This window comes from Neoarius graeffei, chromosome 17 (genome assembly GCF_027579695.1).
Source record: "Neoarius graeffei isolate fNeoGra1 chromosome 17, fNeoGra1.pri, whole genome shotgun sequence".
Taxonomy (NCBI): Eukaryota; Metazoa; Chordata; class Actinopteri; order Siluriformes; family Ariidae; genus Neoarius; species Neoarius graeffei.
The window spans coordinates 30,777,239-30,803,993 of NC_083585.1; the positions used below are offsets into that span (position 1 = coordinate 30,777,239).

At 39.9% G+C, this 26,755-nt stretch overlaps 1 protein-coding gene across 2 annotated transcripts in view; it reads right to left on the bottom strand.

Moving 5' to 3' along the window:
• Positions 1–26,755, bottom strand: part of dph1 (diphthamide biosynthesis 1) — a 309,721-nt gene that overhangs the window by 272,895 nt on the left and 10,071 nt on the right. The gene's annotated exons all lie outside the window — the stretch shown is intronic.

Genomic DNA, 26,755 nt, shown 5'->3' on the forward strand with positions numbered 1-26,755 from the left:
TGCACATTATTTACTCAGGAATCCCCTCAAATTAAATAACTTCCCAGCCACAGAATGGCCTGATATTTTGTGAGATATTACAGAAATAAACATAGATCACAATGCAGTGTTGTTTTTGGCAGCCATTTTTGATTTAGTCTTAGTCTTTTGGACAAAATGCTTATTAGTTTTAGTCACATTTTAGTCAATTCCATCCTTGATAGTTTTGGTCTAGTTTTAGTCGACGAAAACTAAAAGGGTTTTAGTCCAGTTTTAGTCATTCATTTTAGTCGAAAAAATAATTACTTTAAAACATTAAATTAGGCCAATACAGAGATAGGAAACTGTAATCAAGGTTGACAGGTTGTGCATAACATACTCTCAAAACAGTGTCTCAAAACAAACTTGTTTCACTTGAACGTAAAAAGTATGTCAAATATTTGGGTTTAATAATCAATGACAATCTTTCTTGGAAGCCTCATATTGATTTTATTTGCAACAAAATAAGCAAGGTTGTCGGCCTTTTGGGCAAGCTTAGACATTTTATTCCACTACATACCCTTATGACATTATATCGTTCTCTGATTCAACCTTATTTAACATATGGTCTTAGTTCTTGGGGACAGGCTTGTAAAACTCATAAATAAAGTATTAATCCTACAAAAACGAGCTTTAAGATTAATCCATTTTGTTGATAATAGAGAAAGTGCCCTTCCATTGTTTTCCAAAACCAATATTTTACTAGTAAATCTTTTCTATGAATGTATTTCTAAATTAATGTATGACGTTGTTAATCAAAGTGCACCCTCAAACATTTGTAAATTATTTTCTTCTATTTCTAGTATCCATTCTTATAACACTAGGTCATCTTACTCCAAGAACTTATATACTCAGTATTCTCATACAAATCTACAAAAGAACTCATTTTCCCATGTTGGTGTTATGGTATGGAACCAGATTCCAACTTCTATAAGATCTTCATCTAAATTGTCGTTCAAGAAAAAAGTCAGACACCACCTTTTTTCTGATTTAAGTAGATATGGATATGATGTTGACATCTCCAAACTCTTTCTTTCTACATAACTTTATTTCTATATTAAGAGCTATATATATTTATTTATCTTAGTTTTAACTTGAAATATTATTTAATACCATGCATGAATTATTATTATCAGTATGACAAGTATACACATACCTGCCAACCTTGGAAAAAAATTTTGAGTAGCAACTTATCGCGGCGGTGCAGCGCAGCACGGCGTGAGGTCAGGCACATTTGCTGATCAGTATTGATTGTAATGAGTGAGCATGTGAACAATGCATTACTAAGCACAGAGTTCCCACTCACCACCATATCTAGTTATTCAACATACAAGCAGACTATGAAGAAAACAAGAACTCTTAATGAAAAGGTATGAATATGTTTCCAATGCTTTCACCAAGACATTTGGCACAAGGAAACTGTGCCCCAAAAATATGTCCTTTATACAGACCTTAAACTTAAAGATAAGGGATAAATGTACTGCCTTTGGCATATTGTGTCTTAAATACATTGGGAATTATAAACAACAAAGAATCCCAAATAGCATGCTATGTCCCTTTTGACATTTAGCATTATATTGTATAGATAACAGAAAAACCAAAGGGCTATAGCCTATGTCTTTTAAAACAGACGCCGGCAGTCTGCAAAACACACACACACACACACACACACAAAATCTTTTTTTCATAAATTTAGTTTTGACCATAAAAGAGATTCTGTTGCTCCTCGCTACACTAAACATAGAAAGTGAATATTCCAGAGTACCTATATAAATATATTTTTTTCAATATTAATATTTAGTAAATGCAAACTGATAACCACACTTGCAGAAAAACTTACTGAAAATAAATTATAGGCTACTCTGGCCTATCCAATAACATAGCCTTTATAATATTCACTGACCTGGCCTAATTTGGAAAAAAATAATGGCCTATGTATATAAATGCAAGCATTTCTATGTTAGCAATATTATTACCTGTATTTCCTTGACGGCTAATGTCAAAATCATAATTGCACACTGTGCAAAACGCATGATTAGGCAGTTTAGGGGGCGGAGGCATGGCCATTGATCTTGATACTTCGTTAGGAACTTCTGAGGGGCATAGACTCGCTTCTTTTTAGATTTGCTAACCTCTCTCTGTCAGTATCCTCATCTGACGTCACATGTATTATTAACTGCAACTATACCAGTACTGTAGCGGTATAACTGTATCGGTACGAAACCCACAAATATATGGGTTTCGTACCGGTACAGTATCGGTACTGTAGCGCTTCGCTGTAGTGTGTACAGATGAAGCGGTTCTGTATCGATACAAATATGATGCGCATGCGCAATGAACCATTCCTGCGTCTTCCGGGTTATTCATACGATACAATACGCACTTGCTTTCCAGCTGTAAATAAAACATCAAAATGGCTCAAAACGACCGTGGAGCTACATGGAGCAAAGACGAAGTTATGTGTTTGTTGGAGCTTTGGGGAGACGAGCGATGCCAGGAACAGTTGAGTTGAACAGTTCTTTCTCAACTGCCTCGCGTGTTTTATACAATTCGACTGAATAAATGACCACCAGAAATACAGACTGTACATTGACAACAAAAAGCACACACACGTTGTTTCATCCGCCATATTCTCGGAAGGAAGTTACTCGGTAACCACGGAAACATTTTGCGCACGCGCATTTCAACTACCGTGAAAGAAAACCGCAAACATTTCTCGCTAGTGTGGACAGATGCACTAAACTGTACCGGTATACTTTGTATCGATACAGTTATACCACTATCGTACCGGTATATATGTGAACACAACTTTAAAAACACCGTCTGCTTAAAGGCGTCTAAAACCTTGCCAGCTAAGATGCTTTCCGCACACAGGAGGCTTTAAGCATGTTTATTGGATTGCAATGAGCCATAGAGAAATAAATATGAGCTTAATCAATTAATCAAATCAGAAAAAGTTGCGACAGTATGGAAAATGCAAATAAAAAGAAAGAAAGTAGTGATTTCTGACTTTTTACTTTGACTTGTATTTCATTGTAGACCATATGAACCCAAGATATTTAATGTTTTGTCTGGTCAACTTCATTTCCTTTGTTAATATACGTCCATTCCTGCGTTTCAGGCCTGTAATACGTTCTGAGAAAAGTTGGCACGGGGCAATTTAGGGCTAGTAATGAGATAAAACAATTAAACAATGACGTGATGTCAACAGGTGATTGTAATCATGACTTGGTACAAAATTGGTGTCCAGGAAAGACCTAGTCTTTGAGGAGCAAAGATGGGCTGAGGAGCTCTAGTTGGTCAACAAATGCATGAGAAAATTGAAATATTTAAAAACTAAATGTTCCTGAAAGAAAGCTATTAAGGGATTTGGATATTTCACCCTCTATGGTGCACATCATCATTAAATGATTCAAGGAATCTGGAGGAATTTTGGTGCGTAAAGGGCAAGGGCTCAAGCCTAATCTGAACACCCGTGATCTCTGATCCCTGAAACTGCACTGCGTCAAGAACAGTCATTCATCTATCGCTGATATAACCACATGGGCTCAGGATTACTTTGGCAAACCTTTGTCAAGCACTACAATACGGAGTTACATCTACAAATGCCAGCTAAAACTTTACGGTGCAAAAAGGAAGCCTTATGTTAACTGTATCCAGAAGCACCGTCGACTTTTCTGGGCCTGGAGGCATCACCTGAAATGGATAATCACACAGTGGAAATGTGTATTGTGGTCAGATGGATCAGTGTTCCAGGTCTTTTTTGAAAGAAACAGATGCAGTGTGCTCTGGACCAAAGATGAAAAAGACCATCCAGACTGTTACTAGCAACAAGTCCAAAAGCCAGGGTACGGGGTTGTGTCCGTGCCCTTTAGCAAAGGTAACTTACACTTCACTGATGCATTAATCAGTTACACTGGGATTTTGGAGCAACATATGCTGCCTTCAAGATGACATTTTTTCCAGGGATATTCAGGGGCTTCAAAGTTTGGGAGAATAGCAGGGTACAAATAATTTACAGCAGGGTGCAAAATGGTAAAATGTCTGCCAGCGGCAGACATAATGCACACAAAGCGTGCAGGGATGGATAGATAGATAGATAGATAGATAGATAGATAGATAGAGAGAGAGAGAGAGAGAGAGAGAGAGAGAGAGAGAGATATGCAAGTACGAATTTTTCATGGGGCGGGATGGTTTGGAACAGGCCATCTAAAATTGGGATAACATTTACCCGGGACGGGTATTTGAGGCGGGTCGTCTAGCTTAAGCTTGATTAGCGTTGTTACGCACGCCAGTGTTTCCCACAGAAATTTTGGAGACTATGGGGGAGGTGCAGGGGTTGTTTAAAATTGAGTGATATGTTAAATATTAAGTTATTACTGAAACTATTGATTAAAAAAAACAGACACTGAGAAATGGTCCTATAAACAACTTTACCAATATAAAAGATTACCAGGACTACAAAAATGCAGAAAAATGGGCTTTACTTATCCAAATGCACCTGTTGGTTCAAAAGTTAAAGTGCAGAGAACCTCACAGCACAACATGAAGTTACCTTAAAATATAATATAAATGCCTCAGCTTTCATGTAAGAAAAAAAAAAACCTATTAATACTAGTGCTGTGTGCAGGCAGTCTCTCCTGAAGACTAAATTAAACAATAATTATAAACTAATAAAATAAATGGCTCAGGCTTCATAGAAGAAAAAAAACAATTTGAACAGAATCTCACAGTATGATGCTGAAGCTGCCTAAACAATGGAAAATAAAATACCATTTTGGCAAAAACGTTGGCATCCATTAATTTCTTGTATTAAGTAAAAAAAATATGTTTCCAGATACTGCTGACGTTTTACAGCCCAAAATATGTTCAAAACCCACCAAAATGCACTTGAAACCGCCCAAATAGGGCGGGAAATCCACCCAATCTGGCAACACAAGTGGCAGTAATGGCTGCACTCATGTCGAGGGTGTAAACACAATCTGGCAACACAGGCGGCAGTAATGGCTGCACTCATGTCGAGGATGTAAACACAGTTGACGTGGCAACGGACATACATGACATAGTGGATGTAATTTATGTTCACAACTTTTTTTGCTGTCAGAAATATTTAATATTAAATTGTGTGACTCGACTGACAATAGCCGGCAGCATAACAAGCCATAGCCGGCGATTTGCCGCCGGTGACCGGCTACTTTTGAGACCGCTGGATATTTCAACAAGACAATGCAAAACCACATTCTGCACACATTACAAAGGCATGGCTGTGGAAGAAGAGGGTGTTTGTCCCCAACAGAGAATATGTGGCGAATTTTGAAATTTTTTTGTAACGTGTTGCAAGAATCAAAATTGAAAAGTGTTTATTTTGGGGAAAAAAAACCAATAAAATTCATGAGGTAAAACATCAAATGATGTGCAGTTTTTATGTTTTGAGTGCAATACGGGTCAAAGATTATTTACAAATCATTTTTTTCCCCCAGTTTTAATTTCAAATTACTGTCCCAGCATTTTCTGGTTTGGGGTTGTTTTGAATGTAATATGATGATGTATTCTATTAAATATCACACTGCGTATTAAAGTTGTGGTTTAGAGTCAAGTTTGTGTGTATGAGACTTGAACAACCTCCTTTTTATTCAACGAGGATACAGTCATATATATAACCATACATTTCACCGATGGCTTAGCAAGCTGTTAATTAAAGCAGATCTCGCAGGAAGGCTAATCGGATTAATTTGTCTTTTTTTGCTTAAATAATCAGCTGAATAATTAAATAATTATAGTGTGATGTTTCAGTTTTTTGGTTGCAGTTGGTTTATTATTTCAGTGTATTGCATCAGCAATTGGAAGTACAGTGTAAGTGCTGGCTAGACGAAATTGCTTAACCTTTTGACCACGCGTTGTTAAAGTTTATATAACACATCTTTGGTAAAGCTTGTCTGTCCCTGGTGTGTGGAATTCTGCCTATTTACAGAACTGTTTTGTTGGGTCTGTCTGTCCACACACACACACGCATGTGCACGTTAGCACTGCAATTCCTGCCAATATAGATTTGTGCAGAGTCCTAGAGCTGCAGTTGGAGTCCATTTGACAGTATGATGGGCAATAACACTTTTGTTCTTTTGTCCGTGTGCAATGTTTCCAGTTCTAGTCACAGTATGCACACTTGTTTTCACACCAGTCTTACTCCTCAGTTCTCTCCTTGTCAGATTTGTCTGTGAGCGCCTGGCATTTCTCCTTCCCTTTCTTATGGCATTTCTGAGTTCATCACTTACAGCTGTGCATGAGCAGATCTTTGCCTTCTCATCACCTCTGAGTTGCTGGATGGATGGATGGTTCGAAGGATTTGTCAGCTCATGGTTAGCTGAGTAACCTTTTACTGTTAATAAACTTGCCCTTTCTCAGGTAATGGCCTGTCTCAAGTGTGTCCAGACTGAAAGAAGGCTATCCTTTAACCTTTTATCAGTGAAGTACAGGCAAACTGCTCTGCTTCTCTCTCTTTCAGAATCATTAGTGATCCCAACTCCCTCCTCAAACATGGCTCATTTTCATCTTTCAGGCTTTTGTTTGTCTTTCCATATTGGAAGATTATCAATCGTCGGTTCTTTTGATAATTTTGTCTTTTTTAAGCTAGACAGCCTTTCGATTTCGTAGAAGCAATGCTGAAATTTGGTCATTGTGACAGTGTTGTTTTCGTTGACGATGACGAAATGATTTCGTTAACGCACCTTTTTTTCATGACTAAAACGAAACAGTGACGACCTAAACATAACTCTTTGATCACGAAAATATGACGAGACGTATCTGTTGTTTTCGTTGACGAGACGAAAACGTTAGCGGGTTGGCTATAGGACTATCAAAATGCATGGCGTTTCCTGCAACGGCGCGTGCAAGAGCGTGCACGCGAAACATTAATGTCTGCATCGCGCATATGACGGAGTGCGCGAGGGAGAGCGAGAGTCTGCGTGTGTGCCTGTTCATGTAGCGCATGCTAGACAAAGAGCATCCTGATTGGTTTAGAGACATCCAAACTCATTTCAGGGAGGTGTTGTGACACATGACTTTTTTCCCCCATCAGCGGGGGAGGGTGTCACGACACCTCCCTGAAATGAGTTTGGATGTCTGTAAACCAATCAGGATGCTCTTTGTCTAGCATGCGCTACATGAACAGGCACACACGCAGACTCTCACTCTCCCTCGCGTACTCCGTCATATGCACGATGCAGACATTAATGTTTTGCGTGCACGCTTTTGCTCTAGATTCCGGGAGATATTATCCAATTTGCAGGCCTCAGGGAGCCACTATTAATATGCGGGAGACTCCCGGAACTTCCAGGAGACTTGGGATGTCTGCACTAGACAGTGTTTATGTAGAGAGCATGCGCACTGGACAGCGTTTATGTAGCGCGCATACACACATCAATCAATCAATCAATCAAATATTTTATTTCAATTACATATAAACATATAATAGACTACACGAGTCTGCAAATAGCGCACTGCTAATCAAAGCAGACTCATGTTTACAAAGAAAAAATATTTTATATGAATTAATATAATACTTAAATATGTATGAAAAAGATAAAACATACTTAAATTAACAACTATTTGGTAACAAAAAGAAAGAGGAGATGATACTTGTTATTCGATATAAAGGTACAGTAATATATCATTCAATAACATTTGAAAAAAAATATGTATATTAGAGAAAGAGAGAGAGGTGTGTGGACAGGTGTTGCGGTACAAAAGTAGTATCGTATCGGTACAAAATCCCTAGTGTGGACAGGGTATAACAATGCATTTGTTAAACTGGCTCTATACCCAACGTGATAGGCAAGATTACAAAGTAATTAAGAAACCATCCCTATGTAATTTTAGTCAAATATTTATGATTTCAAAACATGTTATAGGCAGAGGGGGGAAAAAAAACCCCACAGAACCTCATTTTGGGCCCCATCAAAAGATATCACATAGATACCACCCCAGGTCACACCAGCCCTGAAAATATAACACTGTGCAGATATGCACGCAACATTTTTCAGACAGTGGAATTCACCATTTAATGCAAGACCGACACCCTCTATAAGAAATGTGCTAAATCCATCTTTTACAGTTTAAATGTAATTGAGCCTGAAGCTGCATCTGTGGGGTCTGGCACCAGGCAGGGGCAACTGATTTAGAAGTAATAGCTTGCAAAAGGTTTGCCTGCATTGATTAAACGTCGGCTAAAAGAAGAGCAGAATGCTCTTACTCATGGGAGCAAAAGTAGCCTATTTCACTATGGACTAAGCCAACAGGTTAATTTCGACCACTTACGGATGACACCCAGATTTCTTTGTGAAAAACTGCGTGACATACTGTTGCGGGCGGCACGGTGGTGTAGTGGTTAGCGCTGTCGCCTCACAGCAAGAAGGTCCTGGGTTCGAGCCCCGGGGCCGGCGAGGGCCTTTCTGTGTGGAGTTTGCATGTTCTCCCCGTGTCCGCGTGGGTTTCCTCCGGGTGCTCTGGTTTCCCCCACAGTCCAAAGACATGCAGGTTAGGTTAACTGGTGACTCTAAATTGACCGTAGGTGTGAATGTGAGTGTGAATGGTTGTCTGTGTCTATGTGTCAGCCCTGTGATGACCTGGCGACTTGTCCAGGGTGTACCCCGCCTTTCGCCCGTAGTCAGCTGGGATAGGCTCCAGCTTGCCTGCGACCCTGTAGAAGGATAAAGCGGCTAGAGATAATGAGATGAGATGAGATGAGATGAGACATACTGTTGCCCTTTCTGTTCATTTTTGGAAGCCAGGTTTTTCTTTAGGAAGCTGAGACCTGATGCTAGACTAGCATCATCACTTGCAGTCCACTGCTATCAAGTACTGTTCATGCCTGGTTTGTAGGCAGGACTGAATCATTTCATGTTTTTATGCCAACAACAATAAAAGAAAAAGAAACCAGCAAGTTTTATTAATACAACCCCAATTCCAAAAAAGTTGGGATGTTGTGTAAAATGTAAATGAAAACAGAATGCAATGATTTGCAAATCTTGTAAACCCATATTTTTTCACAACAGAACAGAGACAGCATAAATGTTTAAACTGAGACATTTTACTATTTCATGAAAAATATTAGCTCATTTTGAATTTGATGGCAGCAACACATCTCAAACAAGAGTGCTCCGAGAGCACAAGATCCCCCGCTGGCAACTAAATCTATGCTATAAGTGCTTAATATACCCTCATGAAATTGTCAAAGTACAAATTTGGTAATCAAGGGCCATAACTCTGGTAAAATGCGACTGAATCCAACAAAACTGCAATATGCGTATTACCGACATATATCAAAGAATCCTGTCAAGTTTTGTGAAATTCCTCCAAAAATTGTGAGAGGAGTTGATTTAAGAAGGTACCCTTCTTGGGACAGACACACGGACATCGCCACGACTATCCTCCTTCGGGCCTTTCGGCCAGCGGGGGATAAAAAGTTCGGACGGGGGCAACAAAGGGCTGGAAAAGTAAGGGGTACAAAAAAGAAACAGCTGGAGGAACATTTTGTAACTAATTAGATTAATTGGCAACAGGTCAGTAGCACGACTGGGTATAAAAAGAGCATCTTAGAGATGCAGAGTCTCTCAGAAGTAAAGATGGACAGAGGTTCACCAATTTGTGAAAAACTGCATCTACAAATTGTGGAACAATGTTCCTCGATGTAAAATTGCGAAGACGTTGAATATCTCATCATCTACAGTACATAATATAATCAAAAGATTCCAGGAATCTGGAGAAATCTCTGCACGCAAGGGACAAGGCTGAAAATCAATATTGGATGCCCGTGATCTTCGGGCTCCCAGGTGGCAGTGTATTAAAAGCAGGCATGATTCTGGAAATCACTGCATGGGCTCAGGAACACTTCCAGAAATTGTTGTCCGTGAACACAGTTCGCCATGCCATCCACAAATGCAGGTTCAAGCTCTATCGTGCAAAGAAGAAGCCATATATGAACATGATCCAGAAACGCCACCGTCTTCTCTGGGCCAAAGCTCATTTAAGATGGACTGAGGCAAAGTGGAAAACTGTTCTGTAGTCAGATAAATCGACTTTTTTGGAAACCATGGATGCCACGTCCACTGGACTAAAGAAGAGAGGGACTATCCGCCTTGTTATCAGCACTCAGTTCAAAAGCCTGCATCTGTGATGGTATGGGGGTGCATTAATGGGCCCAAAAAATTATTTAATATAATATAAATTATCGGGACCATTAATGCACCCCCATGCCATCACAGATAATTTACTGACTACTTACTCAACCTTTTCGTCCCTAGTGAGACATAAGGCCATGACTTTTTCTTTCCATCTGGGTCTATCCTGTGCCATAGTCTGTGCTGATTGCCAGGAGAGCCCCATGGACGCCAGGTCGTCTGACACTGTTCTCCTCCACGTGGTTTTGGGTCTTACTCTTTTTCTTTTCCCATCTGGTCTCCAGTTTAGGGCGACTTTGGGTATTCTGTCGTCCGTCATTCTTAGTACATGGCCAAGCCATTTCAACCTTCTGCTAGTAATTTCAGTGGACAGTCTTCTACATCCAGTTTTGCTGTGTAGTTCCTCATCGGCGTAAGCCGATATTCACACCAAATACGGCGAGAGCATCAAAACACCGGAAGTCGTTCATTTTCTATAGGAGCCAGCATCTCTCGGCGGCGAGACCACTGGCGGCGTGTCTTGGGCAGTGATGGCATCAGAATAAAGTTGAAATTCAAGCAACTTTATAGTAATGAGCTATAAAGCAGTTCACTGGCACTCTTCTTCTTTCGGCTGTTCCCATTAGGGGTCGCCATGGCCGAAAATTGTCCTCCATCTCCTCCTGTCCTCTGTATCTTTTTCTGTCGCACCAACCGTCCTCGTGTCCTCCTTCACCACATCCATAAATCTCATCTTTGATCTTCCTCTTTTCCTTCTACCTGGCAACTCCATCTCCAGCATTCTTCTCCCAACATACCCTGGATCTCTCCTCTGTACGTCTCCAAACCATCTCAACCTTGCCTCCATCATGTTGTCTTCAAGCCGTCCCTCGAATAATCACATGTCTAACCCTGTCCAACTTTGTCACTCCCAGTGAAAACCTCTATATCTTCAGCTCTGCTCCCTCCAGTTCGGCCTCCTGTCTTTTTGTCAGTACTGCTGTCTCTAAACCGTACAGCGTAGCTGGTCTTACTACTGTCTTGTACACGTTCCCCTTCACCCTTACTGGCGACCTTCTGTCGCAAATCACTCCCGACACTCCCCTCCATCCATTCCAACCTGCTTGCACTCTCTTCTTCACTTCTCTAACTGCAAAATTTTGACAGCGAATTCTGTCTAACCACTTTTCAACACTTAGCCTCTTTAGGTGTTCTATAAAGCTTTAAATCACGAAAAGTCCTTTTTACCCCCATGCAGGGCTCGACATTAACGGTTGTCCGCTTGTCCGGGACAAGTGATCCTTTATGTCGGACAAGTGAGGTGAGCCGCTTGGCCATGTGGTGCAAGGACAACAATCTCCGTCTGAACGTGGAGAAGATGGAGGAGATTGTTGTGGACTTCAGGAGAGAGCACACCCAGCATGCTCCACTATCTATCAACGGTGCTGCAGTGGAGAGGGTGAGCAGCACCAAGTTTCTGGGTGTGCACATCTCTGAAGACCTGTCCTGGAACAACAACACCGCATCACTGGCCAGAAAAGCCCAACAGCGTCTGTACTTCCTCCGCAAACTGAGGAGAGCAAGAGTCCCGGCCCCCATCATGCACACATTCTACAGAGGCACCATCGAGAACATCCTGACCAGCTGCATCACCGTGTGGTACGGCGCCTGCACCGTGTCCTGCTGCAAGACTCTGCAGCGCATCGTGAGAGCAGCTGAGAAGATCATTGGTGTCTCTCTCCCTTCTCTAACGGATATATATAACTCCCGCCTCACCCGCAAAGCCATCAGGATTGCAGGTGACCCCACCCACCCATCTCACAGCCTCTTCAGCCTGCTGCCGTCGGGGAGGAGACTGAGGAGTCTCTGGGCCAAAACCAGCAGACTCAAGAACAGTTTCTTTCACCAGGTGGTCAGGAGGCTCAACTCCCTCCCTGTTCTGCCCCTCCTCCCCCCTCTGCCCCCTGCCACAGATTCTGCTCGCACACCCCCTGCCCCCCCTTCAGCATCTGACATGTCATCCTCACAGTTCCCCCCCAACACACACACACACACACACACACACATCTCATCGTTCATTAACACACTGAACTCAGGGACCGCACCTCACTTTACCTCACTCATTTGCACTATTCTGCACTACCTCACCTTAACAGCTGCTAGTTTGTTTATTCTGCTTATTTCATGTTTACCTGCTATACCTCAAGTGCCCTTGACTGTTTGGTTATTTGTACCAATTTGTGTGTGTATATTATATTATATGAGTGTTTAGTCTAGTTAATATCTAGAGTGTTTATACTGTTTATATTGTCTGTGTTTAGTCTGTCTTGTTGTTATCTAGTGTTTATACTGTTTATATTGTTTGAGTGTTTAGTTCCCATCTAGAGTGTTTTATACTGAGTGTTTAGTCTATGTCTTGTTCTTATCTAGTGTTTATACTGTTTATTTATTCTGTTTATATTGTTTGATTGTTTAGTCTGTCTAGTTCCTATCTAGAGTGTTTATACTGTTTATATATATTTTTTTCAATTATTCTATTTTATTCTATTTTTATTTATTGCATGGGTGGGTCAGAGAGGACTGATATTTCATCTGTGCTGTATGTCGAGCATGTACAGCATATTTGACAATAAAGTTGACTTGACTTCATCGTTACTTCATGAGTTACTTGTCCAACCGGACAAGTGCCAAAATACGCCGATATTCGGGTTACATATCAAATTTATCAGTTTATTCACATGATTTCCGAAGCATCTCACTCGACATATTGTTTTGATGAATCGCCGGATGTTTCTCTTCGGAAAGAGCGATGCGCGCAAGCGCAATATTCCGCTTGCGAAACCGGCCAATACCGCTTCGTGTATTTGAGCTGAAAAGTAAACGGTCGTTTATCAGACCCTCCAGGATTTTGCGATGTTGCGATTTGCGAATTCAACCAATCCCTGCGAATTCAGGACGGTGTTGCAATTATATCCAATCACCGCAACTTTCCCGCAAATTTGACCAAATTGTTGGCGTCGTCTTGAGGTGACGTCGACAAACTACCTTCCGCCTTACTTCCATGTATACGTTCAAGAGAAGCAGCATGTGCGCAGTGTTGCCAGATTGGGCTGTTTTTGAACATATTTTGGGCTGGAAAACGTCAGCAGTGTCTGGCAACACTGCATGTGCGAGTCAGTGTTTATATAGGCTTAAATTCTGTTACTGAAAGTGTGTTATGTTTACAGTGAAGGACTGTGTGCACTTTACATTATTTTTTTACTTAATACAAGAAATTAATGGATGCCAACATTTTTGCCAAAATGGTATTTTATTTTCCATTGTTTAGGCAGCTTCAGCATCATACTGTGAGATTCTGTTCAAATTGTTTTTTTTCTTCTATGAAGCCTGAGCCATTTATTTTATTAGTTTATAATTATTGTTTAATTTAGTCTTCAGGAGAGACTGCCTGCACACAGTACTAGTATTAATAGTGGGTTTTTTTCTTACATGAAAGCTGAGGCATTTATATTATATTTTAAGGTAACTTCATGTTGTGCTGTGAGGTTCTCTGCACTTTAACTTTTGTACCAACAGGTGCATTTGGATAAGTAAAGCCTATTTTTCTGCATTTTTGTAGTCCTGGTAATCTTTTATATTGGTAAAGTTGTTTATAGGACCATTTCTCAGTGTCTGTTTTTTTATTCAATAGTTTTTCAGTAATAACTTAATATTTAACATATCACTCAATTTTAATCACAAAAAGAGAAAATCGCAACAATTTCTCGCAACTTTCACTTCGTCCCGCAATATAATCGCAACAGAAACCTAAAAAACACCGCAACTTTCATCGCAACCATTAAATACCACACAGGAGCCACAATGAATAATTAGACAACAACAATTAATCAGTGGAGGATATATATTCAAAGTTAATAATTTAAAAATGAAAATATACTGTATAATTTTAATTTTCTGGTTTTCAATTTCTCATAAATAAATTAATGATTGATGGAGTCCAATTTTTTTCTGCAGTGAATAGATTGTGTTAAAGTAATTCTGGTGAAATTAGTTTATTACAAATAGTTTTTGTGGGGTTTTTTTCTCAAATTTTTCTTCGGACAAGTCAACTTCACATTTGGACGAGTAAATTTCCTTTCAACTTGCCCGACAGGACAAGTGGTTTAAAAAGTTAATGTAGAACCCTGCCCATGAGAATTTGAAGAAATGACTGAGGATATCTGACTTGGTAAACAAATATAGCGCCTGGTTACCTCCCAAGGCATTATGGGTATGTGAAAGTAGAGAATACAATTATGTAAAAGTCTCAGGACAGCTATAAGTATGGCAGAATGTAACCGAAACGCAGTGGACAGAAAAATATCCCTATTACGCTAAGCTCACTTTGAAGAATGTTTGTTCATGCAACCCCTGATCTAGACTAGGTCGATTTTCAGATAATGTGACACCCCCAGGCATTTTTGAGTAAAAGTTGGCAAACAAACTTTTCTAAAAGTATTTTTTGTGCTGAATCCATTTTTGCTGTTTGCCAAGCTGTATCTCTTATGTGGAAGTCTGTAGAGCACAAAATCTAAGACAACCTCTAAAATTTCAGTAAATTCCGTTTTTTTTATTTTACATCATGTACAACAATAATGATCAAGTCTAGGAGGTTTATTTGTAGTGAGAATTATGGTACTTGTATGTGACAAGGACAATTGCACTTTCATTTCTTATTGTTGTCCTGAATATGTCTTCTTTTATCCCTATATTTCAAGCAGACAAATAGAAAATCTTACATTCCTGAGTCATTTCATTGAGGATGCAAGGAAACTGTTGCCATCACATCAGAGTTTGTATATTAACTTCAAACTTATCCACAAGAACTTTAATTCAAAATAAAATCACTTTTTGCCATCATTTCTATTTCCATACAGTGTTTAAATATTGCTAATCATAGGGCTGGGCAATATATTGATATTTAAGATGTATCGAGATGGACAAGTATCTCGATATGGATTTTGAGATGTCGAATTAATCGAGAAAAAAAATTACTTTTTGGAATTACAGAGGTTTGGTCACCCTATCACTCTGTAACACCTCAAAACACTGTTAGTTGAAAGATAAGTAGCATTTAATATTGTGCAGTAGCATTTACTTGATTGCGTTTTCACATATTTCCACTGCATGCCTTCGGTTGGCTACTCCAGCGACTTCACTCAGACTGCCTGTGCTTTGATCGCCCATGCTGCAGTAGGCAAACATCTTACTGCGGAGCAGCAGCACAGACAGTTTTGTCCCACAGCAGTTTAAAAACTGATACAGTTCTGTCCCTACTAGCAGAAGTTTTACTTATTTTTTATTTATTTAGGGGGATTTGAGAATATCGAGATATATATCGTATATCGAGATATAGAAGAAATCGAGATACGTTTTTCCTCCATATCGCCCAGCCCTAGTTCATCACCATAAAACTCTATCCAAAGAGCTATATAAGCCAACATTTCTGGTAGCATTTGAAATATTTCTGTCGGTAAGATCATCCATGAAGTCTGTCAGATTGTAAGAACATCATTATGGAAGCTGTGTGTAGCTTGAAGCTAGACCAGTCAATACCATTGGATACCTGCATTATATGCAAAGAGCCCAAGAGAGATCAGGTATCCAAAGCAACTGAACAGGGCCTTCTCACATTAAAAGCAGCTGCAGAAGACAGAAAAAGGCTTCACGACACTAATTACAGAGATGCTATCCAAAGAGTGCTTCTTGTTCAGAACATACAGAATGTCTTCTGGCATCGTATGTGCTATGCTTCGTTTACCAGTAAAAACCACATTTCTAGGCTGCAACAAAAATCCTGTGACAGTTCTGCAGATCTGGATGAAGGTGCTGGTCCAAGCAAGAGAGCAAGAACACTACCAACAATGACAAGGAGTTCTGTTGCAACTATGAATTCGGATGCCTGCATGTCCGGGGACCCAGGTTTGAGTCTGACCCAAGGTCATTTCCCGATCCTTCCCCATCTCTCTCTCCCAATCATTTCCTCTCGCCCTCTAAATGTCCTACATAAAGGCAAAAAAGACCAAAAAAAAAAAAAATTATATTTTATATATATATATATATATATATATATATATATATATATATATATATATATATAAATAAATAATGGATAAAAAGTTCAGTGTTCACCAAAAATATTCTGAGATAAATATTATGTATTTTAAATATTATCCTGTGTTTGTTTTCTGTACCCAATAAATCTTCTGTCGCAATTTAAGATTTTATTTTTGAGCCAGAGCTGAGAAATTTGTTTATTTTTTTAGCCTATGAGACTGCCACTCTACTGAGTTACAAATAAAAAGACTGCCTAAATGGATTCAGCAGAAAGAATTACCCTTTATATAGTCTATTATATAGTCTATAAACTCAAGACCACGAATTTTATAATTTAATATGGTAATTTGGACCACACACACTACCTAAAGTCTGTTTTTGAGAGTTCCTTTCACCCAATTGAAGCCAAATTTGGTACTTATTTAGCCAAGAGGTATATGCAACTTTCTGCTATTTTACTTTTTTCATACTGTACAACATTGAAGAGTTTTATATTGAAATACTTGAAATATGCAAATTATATGCAAATGTGCCCTCTACTGGGCTCCACGTATGAGATACAGCTTGGCAAACAGCAAAAATGGATTCAGCGCAAAAAATACCTTTAGAAAAGTTTGTTTGCCAACTTTTACTCATAAATGCCTGCAACTCCTTATTTAAGCCCCTTTTTACAATTCTGACCTAGTCTAATCACACTGATTGGTGGGGTCAACAAATTTAATCATAAGTCTATCATTACAGGATTTTTCGTCTCATGCGATTAAGTTAAAGTGCATATTCTGGACCAACTTTGTTTTTTGTTTTTTTATATGAAAGTATGTCCCTTTACACACTCATCCAGAAGGGTAATTTTGCACAACGCCATCTGTCTACAGCAGAAAAAAATTAAATAACAAAACGCGTCTGGAAAAATCCCAAGGGAGTCTGGAGCCAGATTCGTGACGTCACCTGCGGAAGCGCCAGCAGGCTGCGCGAGCTTTGCACGGTTTCAGTGCACAGCCTGTGTAGACCAAGCGCTCCCATTTCTCTCTCATTGTCCGGTCTTTTGGGAAACGATGAGTACTAATCCCATCAAGATTGGTGTTGCTACACCCTCCTACGATACATCTGTTAACCATTTTAATAATTACGCGATAACGTTGAAGAAATTTGCAGAAAACCACCAGGTCGTTTTCTCATAAACAAACCAGCACTGACGTAGGATTCAGAGGGAGGCGTCCCGCAGATGACGTCACGAAAATCAATGTTTGACGGGAAATCCAAATGCCAAGTTTTTTCAGAGGCGGACCAATTCGCCTCAAATGGCTTGATTTCAACTGAATTTTTCTGGTATTGCGCAAGGTAAAAAAAGTTGCAGAGAATGCAGAATGTTACAGATATTTGATCAAAGTTTAATATAAAACAGGAGAATTACATTGATCTTGCTCCTGAATTTACCTGTGATATGCACTTTAACATGGGGCAGCCATGGCTTGAGGTTGGGCTGAAGTGTCCTTGAACCTAACCCACAGCTGCTCGCCGGGCGCTGTAGCATAGCTGCCCACTGCTCTGGGTATGCATGTGTGCGTGCTCGTTGCTCACTTGTGTGTGTTCACTGCTTCAGAAAGGTTAAATGCAGAGGTTAAATTTCACCGTGTGCTTAAGTGGACATGTGACAAATAAAGGCTTCTTGGCTTCCTTCTAACTAGCATTAGCCTGTTAAATAATTTGTCCAAGATTTTATTGGGTCATCTCATATAGTATAACAAGTAATGATTTTAGAAAACTGAACAGACTTTTGAGTGAGAAAGAGAAGAAGTGGTTTGGGGAGAAGACGACTGTCTCGGTCCTGTGTATCCTGGAAGAGAGGATTCTTTCTTCTGAACAGAGCACACAATAACAACACCAGCAAATATTCCTCTGGAGAGATCCCAGAAAGGACCTGGCACACGGAACAAACCACCCGCTAACATGCTTAGTGCATCAAACACCTTTGCTGCAGTTTGTTTATTAAACGTGGACTTGAGGGGGCATCATTCAGCAATGTGCTCTCCACATTTCACCTTCACTTTCTCAATGGATTTACCAATGCTCCAATTTCACCTCAACCTTCTCACCATTCTTCATTTTCTCAAGGAGTGCGACTACTTAATAGTTAAACACACGCGACTCACAGTCTCACCTGTCGAAAAGTGACAAGAAGCCATGCTGGGCTCTGGAACGTGTGCTGCCGAGGGAAGTAGGGGGGAAAATTTGCAAAGAGATTTCCAAAGAGTGTTCTAGAGGTTTTGGACTGGATAATGAAGTCCTAGAATTAGAAAGGAAATACGCCCTCACTTCCCTTAATGCAAAATAGAGACATGAACGTTTTCTCTCTCAACTCTAAGGTGGTGGTGGTGGTGGGGGGGGGGGGGGACGACCCTCGATTGCAGTTTATTCAAGCAGAAAGAATGGCAAGAAACGTGCACATAAGAACAGTGCAGAGAATTATGCAGCCAACAACTATTTCTAGCCTGAAGTAGCTGCTCGCTTTCAGCAGTTTTCTCAGAAAAGGTTATAAAAGGTTCTGCCAAGGCCTGTTTTACAAAACACCTAATAGGTATTATTCAAATAGGAACTTAATATACAAAGAGACCATGATTCTTTTTCAATAAAGGTTTGCCAAGGTAAGGGGTCACACTGTAGTAACAGCACCACACACACACACTGAATCCCCTAGAACTCAATTCTAAAATGCAGTTTTCAGAAATTTTGTGTTTCAGTCCATCAACCAACATAGGCTTGTAAAGAGAGGCCTTAATAGGGTCATTCCATGCCAAATCAACAAATATCTGACAAATTTATGCTCGACCATCTCAGATTTCAATGAAATTTGGAGGGCTCAGAGATACTATTAAAAGAAGTTAATCCCCAAAATTTGAGCTTCCTATCTCCAACGGTTTCAGAGATACAGGCATTTGAATTTTTCAATTTTTTTGCATTTTTCTCAAAACATACATATTTCAAAGTGTAATATAATCTTTATTATGCAAGATAGAAACCTAAAATTTTGCACAGAGAGACTCAATGTCTTGTACTACAAGCTTCAACTTAGAATTTCAGTGGTCATTGTATATTAGATGGTGATTTTAACAAGGAAATTAAAAAGACAAATTTGCATTTTTAATTCATTCTGAAAGCTTGCCTGTGGCAGTAATGCTTAAACTAAGAATGTTATTCAAATCTACACAGAAATATCTACCAATTTCAGTTTTACCAAGTCTCCACTATTCCTAGTTTGTCTGTAATAGGGTTTTGAAATTCACCGATTTCTAAAACATGCCATTTTCAGTAGCATGGATTCTAATGTGGGATAGCAGTTAGGAACTTGTAAATTTTTTTCAGTAATCTCCTAGACCCATATTTTATATTTCCGAGTTTTTGTTCTCTCTCAAGTATTTCTGAGCTACAGGTGTTTAAAAAATCCATTTTTTCCAAATTCGAATTTTTGATATTATTTCCATTTTACTGATGATTAAGGACTGATAAATACAACTAAATGATTTGTATAGATAAGGAAACATTTTACTTGTGTTCATGTCACAGAAATATGGTTTTAAAAATATTATCATTTTGAAATAAGCTAAATAATATATGAACATTTCACATTTTTCAGTAAATATATATATAAAAACTAAAGAAGTCAGTCATTTTTCATATAAATCACTTAACTTACAATTTCTGTTGTATGTTAGTTTACAGCAGTCAGAATCTTTCTTTAGTCCAATTCCTATAGAACAGGGAGGAAGTTCAGCCATTTCTAGATGTCTAAGAACAAACTCATTTATACGGATCTCAAATTGAAAGCAACTACAATTAAATTCCCTAGTCAACTATTCAAAATATCCAATCCTTGCAAAGAAACACATTCAGTTAATAACATTGGTAAATTTTCTCAGTGCTCTGTATTACAATGTATTTAATATAATCCAAGCAATACAATGTTATCTGAACAAGTATGCAGTTTACAGACTCTAAAACTATAAGATATGAGCCACCTGTTCTGGTATCAAAGGTCACCTATTGTGCTGTGTTGATATTGATAAAGCTGGCTGTTGACTGGTACACAAAAGCTGGTCATTGATTGCTAATGTTACACAGTCTTAGATTAAAATCAATTTACAAATAATTAAATACTGAGCATTAATTGAAATTTTATTTAAAATTGAGGAAGAAACATGTCTCCTAACCTACTTGAGCCTTATTGAAGCATTTATTAACCCTCAAATATCAGTTATATGAAAATATATCAAAAATTCGAATTTGGTGAAAATGGATTTTTTTTAAACCCCTGTAGTTTAAAAATACTTGAGAGAGACAGAACAAAAATTTGGAAATATAAAATATTGGTCTTGGGGATTACTGAAAAAAATTTACAAGTTCCTAACTGCTATCCCACATTGGATTTCTTGCTACTGAAAATGGCATGTTTTAGAAATCGGCGAATTTCAAAACCCTATTACAGACAAACTAGGAATAGTGGAGACTTGGTAAAACTGAAATTGGTAGATATTTCTGTGTAGATTTGAATAACATTCTTAGTTTAAGCATTACTGCCACAGGCAAGCTTCCAGAATGAGTTAAAAATGCAAAAAAATGCAAATTTGTCTTTTTAATTTCCTTGTTAAAATCACCATCTAATATACAATGACCATTGAAATTCTAAGTTGAACCTTGTAGTACAAGACATTGAGTCTTTTGACAACGTTGGCAGATGTTGGTCACTTTGATTTCTGCTGTACGTTTTACTTCCGTCCTACGATGTCTCGCACAGGTCTCAACGAATCTCGTTTACGGCCATTGCTTTGACATATGGACTGATCTATTACACAGCATATTTCAAACACTCAACTTGCTATAGCAGTGACAAATAGCAATCAAAAATGCATTCCTATATTTAATAAAATAAGTAGAATTTTGATAAAAAAAATTTGCCTTCAGTTCTCCTTTAAATATCACCTAAGGCTATATGAGGCCCATGTGTCCAGGGCTCTTGCATGTTCTTGCAGGGCCTCAAGAATGTTTCTGGGTTGATAGGTTGCAGACCTTAGTGATTCATTACAAGAGGCCAGACCCATAGTCACAGATGACTGAGGGAGCCAAATCTCTGAGCAAACTTATCCAGGGAAGAAGCTGCCAAGATGGTGCAACCACTTACAAATGCAGTAGTGGAAACCCAGGTCTTGCCAGTCATCTAGGGACCACAAGCAGGACTCGTTATGGCCTCGTTGTTGAATTCTGTGCAACATGGGAAGAATCAGCAGGAGAGGAAGAAGAGTAAAAGATAAAACGATGAGGGCAGTCATAGCCTAGCTCATCCTGTTAGACCTTAATCCTGGTGTAGAGGCAAATATTGACCATTATTTAAGAAGGGAAAAAAAAAAAAAAAAAACCTTCTCATCCTTTGAAGAATGGTCAGGGTTCTCCAGAAAAATCTGAAGTAGTGAGCTGAAAAATCTCATCTCATTATCTCTAGCTGCTTTATCCTGTTCTACAGGGTTGCAGGCAAGCTGGAGCCTATCCCAGCTGACTACGGGCGAAAGGCGGGGTACACCCTGGACAAGTCGCCAGGTCATCACAGGGCTGACACATAGACACAGACAACCATTCACACTCACATTCACACCTACGGTCAATTTAGAGTCACCAGTTAACCGGGGCTCGAACCCGGACCTTCTTGCTGTGAGGCGACAGCACTAACCACTACACCACCATGCCGCTGATCTAAAAAATAAAATAAATAAATAAATAAAAAAGTCGGTGGCTCTGGAATTTGCAACAGCAAAGGTACGCTAATGTGAAGGGAGTCTGGGGGCATTCCCCCACAGAAAATTTTGAAATTTACATGCCTTCTAGTGCACTCTCGGCTAATAAATTACTAACCGTTTCCCTGTAAAATACTTGCAAAATTTGTATGAAATTTCCCTCTAGATGTCTGTGTGCTTGGCTTTCTCAGTTACCCTCTGTAGTACGCTGCCTGGCTCTGTAACATAACTACATACGCTACGGTGTGGTCACGTGGTCCGGCTCAGCCAATCAGAGCACGAGAATCAAATCAACAAACATGGCGCCGCTTTCGATCATGCTAGACCTGAATCGAAGACAATTTAATGGTGGAATAACTGGATTTGCAGCAAATTATGGCCAGCAGAGATGATATAAATCGCTTGAACATTGAAAGGCAAGTTGTTGTTTTTTTTCCTGGGATCGAGTAGCCAGCACAGACCGTCTGAGTGGGCTGAGAAAACAGCCGGTTGCTGTCGCTTGTGGACATCACTGAAGGTGTAAGTAAACTTTGGTCTTTTTGAGATCAACTGGAGCAGAGCGCAATCACACAAATCAGACGTCTAGCTTTTGCTGGAGCCGGAGGAAACTAAAAAAAAAAAAGAAGTGTGCAAGTACTGTGCAGGTAGCAATTCCAAAGAAAGATGGCATCAATTCATCTAGAAATGGTGTCTGTACAAATCCACTGAACTGCTGAATAAATGTATTCAACATCCCAGTGGAGAGATTTGCAACGGAGGGCTTCATTATACTGCTGTTTAGAGGTTCCAGTACAGTATAAGAAAGTTGTTTCTCTACTTCCATGATGTAGAGGTCTTTTCTCCACACAAAATCGACCTTTATCTGGTCTCTTGATCACAATGTCATTTGTTTTGCTGAGATTTTTCAAGGCTGCATATTCTTCTTTAGCTACATTCACTGTTTTTGTGTTTATAAATTTCTCTTTGAAAGGTATTGATGGAAGGGGGGGAAAAAAACAAAACCACAGTGCTTGAAGATCTCCTGCCAGAACAATTAGTGGAATTAAATTTGGATAAGACAACAAGGTTTCTCTTGGAAGTCAAAACTGTGCACTTTGGACGTCCTTATTAACATGATTATGTAGCCTTTAACGCTGGGGGTAAGAAATCTTTACTGTCAATGATGGCAGTAAACTGACTGGAAGTGGGTCTTGTGGGTATACATTTAAGGCTGTACAGAAGTTAGTTTCAGATCGTTAGGCATGGTGATTGGAAAAAACAGGTGGAACATTGCTTCTGGCTAAGTCCTGTTAGTCAGCAACAACTTTTTTTTTTAAATTGGGAATTTCTCATGAAATGGGACAAAAAATGCCTGAACTAAGTTTGGTGATTCAACTATGCTATTAAAAATTCCAGCAAATCATTTTATGATCTATTTAGGGTGCACAGTGTACCTAGAAATCACTAACTGGTGACCAATATCCAAATCCATAATGATGTTGATCCTGGGCGGCACGGTGGTGTAGTGGTTAGCACTGTCGCCTCACAGCAAGAAGGTCCGGGTTCGAGCCCGGCGAGGGCCTTTCTGTGCGGAGTTTGCATGTTCTCCCCGTGTCCGCGTGGGTTTCCTCCGGGTGCTCCGGTTTCCCCCACAGTCCAAAAGACATGCAGGTTAGGTTAACTGGTGACTCTAAATTGACCATAGGTGTGAATGTGAGTGTGAATGGTTGTCTGTGTCTATGTGTCAGCCCTGTGATGACCTGGCGACTTGTCCAGGGTGTACCCCGCCTTTCGCCTGTAGTCAGCTGGGATAGGCTCCAGCTTGCCTGCGACCCTGTAAAACAGGATAAAGCGGCTAGAGATAATAAGATGAGATGAGATGTTGATCCTGTCATCACTACTATATTGGTGGAGAAAAGAAAAAGAATTGGTATTCCATCCATCATCTGTAGCCACTTATCCTGTGCAGGGTTGCAGGCAAGCTGGAGCCTATCCCAGCTGACTATGGGTGCGAGGCGGGGTACACCCTGGACAAGTCGCCAGGTCATCACAGGGCTGACACAGAGACAAAAAACCACTCACACCTACGGTCAATTTAGAGCCACCAATTAATCTAACCTTTGGACTGTGGGGGAAACCGGAGCACCCGGAGGAAACCCACGCAGACACGGGGAGAACATGCAAACTCCGCACAGAAAGGCCCTAGTCGGTTACTGGGCTCGAACCCAGGACCTTCTTGCTGTGAGGTGACAGTGCTAACCACTACATCACCGTGCCGCCCATTAACTGGTCCATAATGGCCCAAGCCAAAAAAAAAATTTTTTTAAATCGTACCACATTTAGAAGACATCTCTCTAACTGTTATTCGAGTTAGTATTGGGACATGAACAGTTGTCTGCCTGAAGAATCTGAATTTCAAATCTATCATCTTGTCTTTATTGTTTTGTCCAACTCCTATATAAAAAAAAAAAATTTTTTTTTTAAATAATCGGTACCCTATGGGTCCATATAGCTACTACTTATAAATAAAATTGTTTTCTGATACCATGTCCATACAGTAAATAATATCATATTTACTCTATAAGGCAGTAGCTACAAACATGAAGCGTAATCCAAAAATCACAGAAGTAAAATTTCCCAGGTGTCTGTAGTTTATATTATTCTACTCTTACCTCTTACAGTTTTCGAAACTGAAACCTCCGAACCGAGGCTGACATACACACGCTGTCGCCATGACCCAAACCCTTATTTCCCGGAAATGGCCCGGCGCTAGAGCTCAGTGGTCTCAATACTCTTTTCGACAACTTCCTGTAACACCTCAGAAGTGCGTCACATCTACAACACACATGGGACCCACTGGCCGAAGAAGGCGAGGAAAGGGGGAAAACCTGGAGTATATTTGAAAACAGGAACGCACTTTCCTTCGGTAACCAGCATAAACACGTCTGAAAGCGCTTTCTTTAGTCTAGTCCATTTATTTCAAATGGTGAACGGAATTGTATACACTCACCGGCCATTTTAATAGGAACACGTGCATGTGCAGTAGGGCTGTGCTCACAGCTCGCAATACTCGATCATGCACGATTTTCGGGGGTACGATACGATATCGTTTACTCACTTGAAAATCGAAAATCCCATATATGACATATTTCATGCATACAGTGGGGCAAAAAAGTATTTAGTCAGTCACCAATTGTGCAAGTTCTCCCACTTAAGAAGATGAGAGAGGCCTGTAATTTTCATCATAGGTATACCTCAACTATGAGAGACAAAATGAGAAAAAGAAAATCCAGAAAATCACATTGTCTGATTTTTAAAGAATTTATTTGCAAATTATGGTGGAAAATAAGTATTTGGTCAATAACAAAAGTTCATCTCAATACTTTGTTATATACCCTTTGTTGGCAATGACAGAGGTCAAACGTTTTCTGTAAGTCTTCACAAGGTTTTCACACACTGTTGCTGGTATTTTGGCCCATTCCTCCATGCAGATCTCCTCTAGAGCGGTGATGTTTTGGGGCTGTCGCTGGGCAACATGGACTTTCAACTCCCTCCAAAGATTTTCTATGGGGTTGAGATCTGGAGACTGGCTAGGCCACTCCAGGACCTTGAAATGCTTCTTACGAAGCCACTCCTTCGTTGCCCGGGCGGTGTGTTTGGGATCATTGTCATGCTGAAAGACCCAGCCACGTTTCATCTTCAATGCCCTTGCTGATGGAAGGAGGTTTTCACTCAAAATCTCACGATACATGGCCCCATTCATTCTTTCCTTTACACGGATCAGTCGTCCTGGTCCCTTTGCAGAAGAAACAGCCCCAAAGCATGATGTTTCCACCCCCATGCTTCACAGTAGGTATGGTGTTCTTTGGACGCAACTCAGCATTCTTTCTCCTCCAAACACGACAAGTTGAGTTTTTACCAAAAAGTTCTATTTTGGTTTCATCTGACCATATGACATTCTCCCAATCCTCTTCTGGATCATCCAAATGCTCTCTAGCAAACTTCAGACGGGCCTGGACATGTACTGGCTTAAGCAGGGGGACACGTCTGGCACTGCAGGATTTGAGTCCTTGGCAGCGTAGTGTGTTACTGATGGTAGCCTTTGTTACTTTGGTCCCAGCTCTCTGCAGGTCATTCACTAGGTCCCCCCGTGTGGTTCTGGGATTTTTGCTCACCGTTCTTGTGATCATTTTGACCCCACGGGGTGAGATCTTGCGTGGAGCCCCAGATCGAGGGAGATTGTCAGTGGTCTTGTATGTCTTCCATTTTCTAATAATTGCTTCCACAGTTGATTTCTTCACACCAAACTGCTTACCTATTGCAGATTCAGTCTTCCTAGCCTGGTGCAGGTCTACAATTTTGTTTCTGGTGTCCTTTGACAGCTCTTTGGTCTTGGCCATAGTGGAGTTTGGAGAGTGACTGTTTGAGGTTGTGGACAGGTGTCTTTTATGCTGATAACGAGTTCAAACAGGTGCCATTAATACAGGTAATGAGTGGAGGACAGAGGAGCCTCTTAAAGAAGAAGTTACAGGTCTGTGAGAGCCAGAAATCTTGCTTGTTTGTAGGTGACCAAATACTTATTTTACCGAGGAATTTACCAATTAATTCATTAAAAATCCTACAATGTGATTTCCTGGATTCTTTCCCCCCATTCTGTCTCTCATAGTTGAATTGTACCTATGATGAAAATTACAGGCCTCTCTCATCTTTTTAAGTGGGAGAACT